This window comes from Coenobita brevimanus, chromosome 21 (assembly GCF_032717465.1).
Source record: "Coenobita brevimanus isolate Jiangsu-jjx chromosome 21, ASM3271746v2, whole genome shotgun sequence".
Taxonomy (NCBI): Eukaryota; Metazoa; Arthropoda; class Malacostraca; order Decapoda; family Coenobitidae; genus Coenobita; species Coenobita brevimanus.
This window is the reverse complement of record NC_136974.1, coordinates 21,629,274-21,638,531: the sequence shown is the minus strand read 5'-3', so window position 1 is coordinate 21,638,531 and position 9,258 is coordinate 21,629,274.

The window sequence follows — 9,258 nt, the reverse complement described above, 5'->3', positions numbered from 1 at the left end:
ACATTGCTCACTACCAGTCACCGGCATTTCCTCATTGTCATACAAGGTCTGAAAGCGTGTTGTGTCAAGAGTATTCTACTTGGCTTTGAATTGCTTAAATATGTGAATGTCGGGACTAGAGGACGGTCCAAGACAAATGGTGAAGGGCTTTTGGCATGGAGACTCACATGAGCTCCAGTTCAGACATAGGCTATGTAAGGATGACTTCCGAGGTCATTTGAGGTTACTAGTCGGAAATCATTTGAGGTCACCGGTAATACACGCTCTAACGACTGAACCCAGCAGGCTAATTTTTGGCATGGAGACTCACATGACCTCCAGTTCGGACATACACTATGTGAGGTTGACCTCCGAGATCATTTGAGGTCACCGGTCAGAGGTCATTTGAGATCACTAGTAATAGTAAACAAGTGAGCACAAATACTGTGCGTTAGTCTGTGAGAGCTGAAAAAGTAAGTTCCTGGACCTCTTATCATTCCTCTTCGAAAGCGTAAGAGGTACATAGTCTTTCTGGAGTAGAAAGAAAGATTGAACTAGAACAAATATGATTAGAGTTTTCGCCTTATGGCCCGGACATCGCAAGGTACCGGTACCTATGCTAGCGTATATATATATATATATATATATATATATATATATATATATATATATATATATATATATATATATATATATATATATGTGTGTGTGTGTGTGTGTGTGTGTGAGTGTGTGTGTGTGTGTGTGTGTGTGTGTGTGTGTGTGTGTGTGTGTGTGTGTGTGTGTGTGTGTTCTTTTGTTTTCCCGTTTTCTGTGTCACTGTTTTCGCCACGAAAAGGAATGACAGCTTATCAATAACTGTGGCCTACCACTCTTGGGTTCCTAGGACTTACTTTGAAGTGAATACAAGTGCCATGTATAAGCTCATATCAATTCCTCGGCCTGCCTCGACTTTGAAGTGATTAATGGTAATAGACTTTTAGGAAGCTAAGCATTATTATTATTTTTTTTTTATGCGACGAAGAAGGAACCAAAGGCCATGAGCCCGCGGTAACAGTTCCCTCAAAAAGAAAAACAAAATACAATAGAGAGCCAAATTCAAGATCTGATAATTTTGAGATGCCTGGACACACTGCATTTGAAAGCCTGGAGATCATAGGCAGCAGGAAATACAGACAGGGAGACAGTTCTAGAGCTGACCTGTTGCATAAATGAAAGACTGGGAGTAACGGTTAACTCTTGGATTAGAGAGTTGGACAGAAAAGGGATGAGAGTTTGCTGCCAGACGGGTGCTACGCGCCCGTCGTAGAGGTGGAGGGATGCAAGCAGACAGTTCAGAGGAGCAGTGACCATTAAAGTAGCGATAGAAAAGAGATAAAGATGCAACAGTGCGGCGAAGAGACAGAGGTTGAAGGGAGTCAGTAAGAGGAGGAGAATTAATGAGACGAAAAGCCTTTGACTCCACCCTATTGAGAAGAGCTGTATGTGGGGAGCCTCCCCACACATGAGAGTTGTACTCCACACAGGGGCGGATAAAACCCCTGTATAGAGTCAACAATTGTGCAGGGGTAAAGAAAGAGCGGAGTCGGCTTAGCACACCCAATCTCTTGGAAGCAGATTTTACAAGAGATGTAATATGATCTTTCCAAGATAAGTCCCAAGTAAATGAAACCCCAAGCATGTTCAAGGATGATGCAGGATTAAGCTGAATATTATTAAACATTAATGGGTATACCTGTGGAAGATTTTGTCGGGTTGATAGGTGTAAGAACTGAGTCTTAGATGCATTAAAAACAACCATATTATTTTTACCCCAGTCAGAGATACGAGCCAAGTCAGACTTTAGGTGTGCCATAGCCTCATCCCTTGTTTGTTGAAGCAACTGTTGAGATGGGCGTTGCGGGAACCGAATGGAAAGGTGAAGGGTGGAGTCATCAGCGTATGAGTTGATAGGGTTAGATGTACAGCTTAGAAGATCATTGATGAATAAAGGAAGAGAGTTGGTGATAGGACAGAGCCCTGAGGAACACCACTGTTAATAGATCTAGGAGAAGAACGATGGCCGTCTACAACTGCGGCTATAGAACAACCAGAAAGGAAGCTAGCGATGAAGGCATAGATGGAAGGATAGAAACCGTAGGAGGGCAGTTTGGAAATTAAAGATTTATAAAGCCTTTGAGATGTCAAGTGCAATGGCAAAGCTTTCGCCAAAGTCCCGAAAGGAGGATGACTAGGAGTCTGAAAGGTAGGTGAAAAGATCGCCAGTGGAGCGTCCCTGACGGAACCCATATTGACGATCGGAAAGGTTGTGATAGGAAAGATGCCTTAAAATTTTTCTATTGAGAATTGACTCAAAAACTTTTGAAATACAGGACGTTAAAGCAATTGGACGATAGTTGGAGGGTTGGGAGTGGTCACCCTTCTTTGGGACTGGCTGAATGAGAGCAAACTTAAAGCAAGAAGGATAGGTACAAGTTGACAGACAAAGGCGAAAGAGTTTGCCTAGGCAGGGTGTAAGCACAGAAGCACAGTTCTGGAGAACAACAGGAGGGACCCCATCAGGCCCGTATGCCTTGTTAGTACTGAGGCCAGTGATGGAAGAAAATACGTCAACTGAAGAAATTTTAATGTCAGCCATGAGGAAGTCAGAGGGGGGAAGTGATGGAGGAACAGCACCGGAATCGTCTAAGGTGGAATTGGAGGAGAAAGTCTGTGCGAAGAGATCTGCTTTATCAGTAGAAGGAATAGCTACAGAGCCATCAGAATAGAAAACTGGAAGGAAGGATGATGAGGTAAAGTTGTTAGAAAGATTTTTGGCAAGGTGCCAGAAGGAGCGGAAAGGATTCAAGTTGGAGAGTTGAGAGCATTTAGTATGGATGAAACTATTTTTAGTAGAGCGAAGAACAGACTTAGCACGATTCCGGGCAGAAACGTAAAGATGATGTGATTCAGGGGTGGGTTGGCTCTGGTACCTTTTGTAGGCCCTCTCCTTGTTGCGGACAGCATTAGAACAAGCGTGATTAAACCAAGGCTTTCTTGCGTTAGTCAAAGGATATGAGAAAGGAATGTATGCTTCCATGCCCGAGAGAATATCCTCCGTAATGAGCAAGGCACACTCAGATGGCTCCCGGCCACGGAAGCAATAATCATTCCGGGGAAATTAAAAGAAGTACTGCCTGAGGGCCTCCCAGTACGCGGCTCCAAAATGCCACAGACGACGTTTCCCTGGAGGGTCCACAGGCCGTACCGGAGTGATAGGACAGGTTAAGGTAATAAGGTTGTGATCGGAGGAGCCCAACGGAGAGAAAAGATTAACAGAGTAAGCAGAAGGATTAGTTGTGAGGAAGAGGTCAAGTATGTTGGAGCTCTCTCCAAGGCGGTCAGGGATACAGGTAGGGTGCTGTACAAGCTGCTCTAGGTCATTAAGGATAGAAAAGATGTAGGCTTGTTCACCAGGTGGATCCGTGAAAGGAGAGGAGAGCCAAAGGTGGTGGTGAACATTGAAATCTCCTAGAATGGAGATTTCAGAGAAAGGAGAAATGGATAGAATGTGTTCCATCGTAGAAGTAAGATAGTCGAAGAATTTTTGACAGTCAGTATAATTAGGGGATAAGTAAACAGCACAGATATATTTAGTCAGAGAATGACAGGAAAGCCGAAGCCAGAGTGTAGAGAATTCAGAAGAATCGAGTTCAGGAACACGAGAGCAAGATAAGTCGTTGCGTATATATACACAACAGCCACCTTTGGCTTTGAAATGAGTATAGAGAAAGTAGGAGGATACAGAAAAGGGTTTGCTGTCAGTTGCCTCAGACAGCTGAGTCTCCGTTAGAAAAAGAAGGTGAGGTTTAGAGGAGGAGAGGTGGTGCTCAACGGTGCGAAAGTTAGAAGAAAGGCCGCGAATGTTGCAGAAATGAAGAAGAAGAGAGTCAGACAGTGGTTCCAGGCACCTCGAGTCGTCATCGGGAGAGGGGCGGATGGTGGGGGCATTTATGGTCCCCCCCCCCTGGGGACTCTGAGGCTGTGTGCTGTGACACCATGATTTTTGATTTTTGGAAAAGGAAGTGTAGTGTGTACTGTGCATGTAGTTTGGTGTAGATAGTTAGAGAAATTTGTACTGGAGAGCATGCTGGCCTACTCTCTGTGTAACTGAGACATTGAAAAAGTTCAGCAAAGGGGGATGGTCAGGAACTAGTCCTGAGGGCTGATGAAACGGGAGCTCCAGCACTCCCTGTCATCAGCTTTCCATCCACCTCAGGAGTACTGCCCTGCTCGACTGGTGCTACAGTCTACTATTAATGCTTAGCTTCCTAAAAGTCTTCCAGTTATTTGAAGTCTGCCAAAGTTAGTTAAAAGAATAGGCCTACTAGAGGGTTCCTAAAATGAAGCTGTTGCAACCCCAAGCTCTTCTGAACGTGAACCCGGCAAACTGTAGGCTGATGATCCATCCCTCATGCTAAGGATAGGAAAGACTTGGAGGGACGCTTGTCTAACCGGGCAGTAGAGCAAAGAGCAATCCTGCAACGTTCGTGCCACCAATCGAAGGCGTCCCTTATTAACAATATATATATATATATATATATATATATATATATATATATATATATAAAGGTGTGGAAGCAATGAATGAGGAGGCGGTGGCTCAACCGGTAGAGAGGTGGCCTGCAGTACTACCGGACCCAGGTTCAAATCCCCGCTGGGGCAGGGAACAGTTGAAGGATTTGAATTTCATGAAATCAGAATTTATTGATCTACCAGAAGACCAACCGACATGTCGTAAAAATACCCCTGCTAATACCAATACACCAGTCCTGTATGGGACAGCCCTAGCATGTATTCAGTATGGGCGGTGGGTGTTAACGCCGAATTGGTGACATTTAGAGAGGTGTATGGTATGTAGGAGGACTACTGGGCCTTGAGAGCAGGCTGTGAAGCCTATGACCAGAGTCGGACACATAAAAAAAAAAAAAAGAACGGGTAATATACAGAGGAACTTCATTTGGGGATTAGTGAACTTGCTTATGTGTGTGCTTCAAATTTAAGGCGTTTCTATCTTCATCTACTTCTAATGTCCGGTCACTGTTGTTTGTGATGAAACGCGACAGAGTATCTCAATTATTTTTGATCATATAATCCTTTATTTCTTCATCAGGGGCATTGGGGTCTGGCGTGGGGGTTACGCTAGTCAGTTCACACGTTTAAGGCGAGAGAAACCAGTTCCTTTCCCTGAGTGGCATTATGTGACCAATAAACCGCAAAAACTCCTTGGATTAAACTCCTCACATGGTTAGGTGGTTCTTACAGAATGTACAGGAAATCAGCCGGCTTGTTGCTCAGTGCAGAGTCACTGGAAGGGAGCGCCACCCCAAATGAATGGAGGTTATTTGCACCAACACTAGTAATATGAATTTTCAAGATCAGAACAGTCGGTCAACTGTTTTCCCTTTTTTACATTCATTTCAACTACATATTATTTTATTCCTAGTAAAACGATCCACAGAGCCACCAGTGATCAGTAGCAATGTACCAGAATACTCCTTTTTGTTCTGGACCCTTACGGGTATTGAGAGATATGTCTGTAATAATATCACTTATTTTATGAAGAAAGTGCCTAGCGAAAATTTCATGTTGCTCTGGTAATTTTACCGGGAATTTAAGGGACTCCTCGCTTTATGGGACCTTATATTACTGGACAGGTGTTCGATCGGGAAATGTTGTTTTTCAGGTGATTCATATGAAACGATTGGGTGTGAAAGGTAAATGACTGTATGAGTGCGAAGTATTTAGAAGAAGAAGAGGTAGTCCGAGAAGGGAAGAGGGTGACTAAGAAGGGAAATAAAGGGGAAAAAGTAACTCAGCAGGAAGAAGACAAGGAGAGAGAGAGAGGACGTAAAGGTTTATACAAAAATGGAAAGGTAAATCGAGAAGAGTGAATGACAGAGAAAAAAATGATAGGTAAGAAGAGAAAGAAGTAACTTTGGATTTAGAGGGAGTAGTGCACCAAAAGGAAGAAAAGAGTGAGGCAAACGAAATAAAATCCTTTCAAGAAAAGTAGGAATGTCCTGAAGACGCAGAAAAGAAGTGAAATGCAGTGGCTGGGAATACCTTGATATCACAAGTGAAGAAATAGTCGGAAGCGGGAGTGGAAAGTGAGGTGACAGAGATGGGTGTAGTATGTTACGCAGAGATGATGAGGTGTAGAGAATGGGGAGAGAAGTGTGAAAAATGGGTAAATTCAGTGGGTGGAAAGGAGTTCATAGGAAGAACAGATAGCAAGAGGCCAGTTGGCGGATGACGAGGTATCAGATGGAAAAAATACTAATTCTACTAAGCTTTAACAGACGTTCAAGAGAAAAGGATAAAAAATGGAAGGGTGCTCTCCCACCCACCACACCATCCGGATAAATCGACAGGGAAAAAGATTAAAAAAAAAAAAAAAATCAAGCTTGTAAGAAAGATGTAATATAGAGATCGTCCAAGTTACATAAGGAAAACAATAAATTATTGTACGACGATATAAAATAACAAATAAATTAACAAAGATGGCGTTATTTACAGTAGGGGGACTTTAATAATCCGAATACTGATTGGAAAAATTTCTGCGCACAAAAACGAAGAGAACAGGTTGTTACAACTAATTACCTCCTCCAAGGAGGTTATATTTTTACCCCTGTCTGTTTGTTTGCTTGTTGGTTGGTTAGTTTGTGAGCAAGATTACACAAAAACTACAGGACAGATTTCCACGTAACTTGGTAGAAGAATGGGCCATGGCCCAGAATAGACTCCATTAAATTTGGGTGCGGATCCGGATAAATGAGCGGATCCAGGATTTTATTTTTATTTACTTTCTTTAACATTACGTTGATAATGGGGTTTTCGACATTTTCGAAAGTAAAATGGTTTGTTGGCTGTTAAATTGAGTTAAAAAAAAATTGATTGAGAGTTATGGGTAGTTTAATATTATGGTGTTACAACTTATAGGGTTATGAGTTTGATACTGGATTAGACTTGACTGAATTAAAAGGAACTGCATGTTGGGCCTTGGCGAAGCTCTTCTGAGTGCCATTCTAGCTGACAATGCATTTTTGTCTGGCAGTGAATGCACCAACTCACGGTGATAATACACTCAACCTTGCCTTTGCAACAGTCATTGATCTTATAAATTTGTGTGATGCTGGTGAAAAATTTTTGCAACAACAATCATAATGTCATTAGACTCGAAGTTAACATCAACTATAAGACCAGTATAAATAAGTTTTTTGTTTCTAACTTTAAAAAAGGCAAACTTTCGGAAGTATGAGAAAGGAAATTTCCAACACCAATTGAGTTAAATTACCAAAGAAGAAAAATGTAGAACAAATTTGGGCGATATTCACTGATCAACTGATGTCTATCGAACGAAATGTATACCGAGAAATGTCTGAAGAAATATTCACATTAATTAAATAGAAAGCATTCAGAGAGCGCATACTTCCGCCAATATCATTGCCAATAAAAAGGCTCCGGATCCGGATCCATGGAGATAGCATTCGAATCCGGATCTGCCCCCAAATATAATCATTTCGTTCTTGGTCTGTGCCCCACCTTTCCACAAAATTTCATTTAAATTCATTGAGAACTTTTGGAGATATCGAATGGGCAAACAGACAGACATAAAGACATACAGACAGACATAGGTGAATACATAACCTCCTTCAACTTCGTTGACGGAGGTAACCTGCCTGGATGTAGAAGAATACAGATGAGATCATCGGTCGCAAGACAAAAGCATAGTAACTATAAATATATAGGATATCACAATTACTGTGCTGAGCCTGTCATAATATCACGTAGAGGAGTTGGGGACGTTTCGGCCGTAAGACGTTTAGGCATAAGACGTTTAGGCATAAGACGTTTAGGTCGTTAAGACGTTTAACCTAACCAAATTTCAGCAATGTCATCTTGATGAAGTTTTGACCAGTTTGGACGTTATAGCCTAGATGACTTGAGGCCGAAACTACCAGGACCGATGTAGAGTGCCTAGCCAGTGGAAGCTCGCTGATATATCACCTGTCCATTAGAAGGTTATATCACCTACCTTTAAAAGGGGCGATGGAGAGAGTGAAGGATGAATGGATACTCGAATCGATGGATGGGCTGAAGCAAGGAAGGAAGGAAGAAAGGAGAGGGAAAGAGAGGTATGGAAAGTTGTATCATCGGCTTTTAACTTTTCTTCCTGTATAACTATAGACTGAAAAAAAAAGCAAGCTATTCGCAGATAAAGCAAGAGGAACGTGGACACAGGACGTGGAAATCAAAGTGGCAGATGTTACGGAAATCTCCGGCAAATATGAGGGATATTTACCATAAACAAAATTAAGAATGGCTCTCATACAAACTAGCATGGGAGGAATGAAGTGATATGAAAGATCACCCTTTGAATTAGCAAACTATACTATGGATAATCTTGGTGATTGTATGTGTAGACCAGATACTACAGAAATAATCACCAAAACCAATACCAACAATATTATACTAAACTGTAAATTTGATTACCAAGGAATTATATGACATTGTATTAGAATGAATAACTCGGAACAGAAACTTCCGATATACACTGTTGCTTCTACACGTTGTAACGCAACTCGGTAAGTCCTGGTCATTTACTGATGATATATTAGTGACCACCAGTAAATAAAAATAATTAGGTAGGAATTTATGAAGTGTGGTGGAGTTGAGAGAGTATCACGGGTAGAATCAACCGTATGGTGCAGGTCCCGTCACTGCCACTGTTTGAAATCCGAGACATAAACCATATACGATAATGTACTATATATACTGTATACAGTCTATGGAATAATGCATATTAAGAGATCAGTAATAAATAAATGCTAAATCAGGTACAGAAACTATTTAGGTTTGTGTGTGTGCGAGCGTGTGTGAGTTTATGGGTGAGAGCTTGGTGTACCTTATAAAAAGATCAGATTGTTCAAATTACCTACATTACTAACGAGGTGGCTACATTACCCCAGGTTAGTGAAGCCAACCTAAATAATCTATCCCATCACCATCTTAATACTGTAAATAATAATAATAATAATAATAATAATAATAATAATAATAATAATAATAATAATAAAATAATAATAATAATAATAATAATAATAATAATAATAATATCTTTAATTAATGTAAAATGAAACTCGCCTTGTACATTTTCATCATAGAGCAAACAAAATAAGAAATACAACATCCAAAAGATAGTTTAATAAAATACAAAAACACATACAGGAAGATAAA